We start from the raw sequence: 2,343 nt of genomic DNA, 5'->3' as shown, positions 1-2,343 counted from the left end.
TAATTAACATTATTCTTCCGACGTCTGATTTATTTCTAATTATAGAAAATGCGTTTTTGTAAAGTACATAAACTTTTGGGGATTGACTGTATAGCCAATATATCCTTAAATGCATGTATCAAATGCGTGGCAAGTAATTATTTCGAGGAACGATTTGCAGAAACTCGTGTACATGATCGCGGCAGCGGTAGCATAACGTATAAATTGAATTTTCCTGGTGCATTGTTAGACCTCGGTACTAATTAGAGAGCCTCTCACTGTCTGGTGGACCCCGGTAGAAATATCTCTCACGAGAGTTGCCCGCGTCTTCCTCGTTCGGCTGTTGCGCCTCGTCCCGAATCCAACGTGTTTACAATACAATAAACGACTACTGGCTGGGGGACTCGCGGCATTAGAAATGGTTCATCGATTTTTTCGCAACCGCTCTACGGAATGTAGGACGGCGTTCGCTTTCTACGAGCGTGTTTAATGTTTGAATTAACCCGATAATTAGAGCCTGTTAATCTACCGATTCATCTTCGTCGCTCGTTAGACGGTTATCCGGCTCTCTCTCTTTATAACGCGAATTTTATATTTACAGTTTCATGGCTCCTTTGATTTAGAAAGTGTGAACTTCTAATTCGACTGCAAATTTTATACGTTTTCTGGGAAACTGAACCAGCCGAGGATTTCATGTTTTAATCAGCAAATTTCATTTTTCCAACTGGTAGCATAAAATTTAAACGAGTGTCTATCTAGATTTCATTTTAAAGCTACCAGAAAAGCTTAGGTCGAATAACTGTTGAATACAGGACGATAATGCACGATGATATTTAAATGACAAAACGATATTTGAATCTTGGATAGAAGGTAGAATCGAGGTCGTGACGACATTTTGACAGACAAAGTCAAGACTCAGGCCACGAAGTTCACCACTCAAGATCTCTACTAGCCGCGAAGCCTCTCGACGGTTCGAATCAAACGCTTGTATAACTTCCACGTTCCGAGGTACCGCGAGTCGTTTATGCAACTTTGCTCCGGGGGTATTCGCGCACGCATATTCTACAGAACCCCGTGTGTCTAGCTGTGTACCGTGTGGTGAAAGTTAAAATACACGCGTACGTTTAAAGAACGTCGACGACCCGGTGCCATTATAAAATCGGAAGCTGACCGGTCAAACTACGTTTCCACGTGGTGTTACGAGAAATTCCTCTTGGCAACAAGCATTCATATTTTATAAAAATTAATCATACACGAGATTGCGGATTATCATACAGAATGACACGTCCCGACAGGCGTGTAGATTAAGATTTCAAATCGAATTGAATAAATAAATATAAGCAGGACTTCGATCCTGAATTACCACGGGACGTTCTTCTCATTCGAACGGGAGAGAAATCTTTTCCCATGGTTACATATCCTATTATTGCTCGCGCAATTTTTCCGATAACCATGGGAAGTGCTCTACTTTTTATCCGGAACGTGGCTTTCTTAATACTCGTTTTAAGAGTACTTGACTTGCGAGATGAAGTTTCTATTTCCCAAGATAAACACCGAATTTACAAATTCCCACATGCTACTCGATACATTAATATAGTTATCATCTAAATGGACACTATTCAAGATAATCACGAAACTTTCAACAAAATTAATTAAGCACCTGATAGATACTTTTGCCAAGTTTCAGTGCATTTTACCACATAGTTTCTGAGTTATGCTTAAGGCTATACAGTCAATCCCAAAAGTTTATGTACCTCAGAAAAACGTATTTCCTATAATTAAAAAGAAATCAGACGTCGGAAGAATAATGCTAATAATAAATAGCTACGGGTTAAACAGTATAGAAGGAAATGTCCAATTAAGTATTGACGCTGACGACAAATTTTTTTTTTCAAAATTGCGAAAAATGCTTCAAATAAAAGTTGTTTTCCTTCCAACGTCGATATTTAATGAGTTACATATGATTATATGGCATTTTATTGATGTTGACAAAATCCGACCATCCCAGCGTCGAAACGGCGGACTTTTGGAAAATTTTTTCGTTTTTCCTCAATAACTCCGAAACCCTTGGAGATACGGAAAAATTGCATAGGACCTTTCTTGTAGAGGACGACGAGATCTACAATTTCTGTATAAAAATTTTTCGCTAGCCTCAATATTTAACGAGTTATTGATGAAAAACGAAAAAACAGTTTTTTGCAAATTACTCGTTAACTATTGTCGCTAGCGAAAAATTTTTACATGGAAATTGTAGATCTCGTCGTCCTCTATAAGAAAGGTCTAATGCAATTTTTCCGTATGTCCAACGGTTTGGGAGTTATTGACCAAAAACGAAAATTTGGAAGAAATTGAAGGGGTGTACCC

Source organism: Ceratina calcarata, unplaced genomic scaffold, assembly GCF_001652005.2.
Source record: "Ceratina calcarata isolate Rehan_Ccalc_2016 unplaced genomic scaffold, ASM165200v1 scaffold175.2, whole genome shotgun sequence".
Classification (NCBI taxonomy): Eukaryota; Metazoa; Arthropoda; class Insecta; order Hymenoptera; family Apidae; genus Ceratina; species Ceratina calcarata.
The sequence above is the reverse complement of the archived record's forward strand: the minus strand, read 5'-3'. Positions refer to the sequence as shown.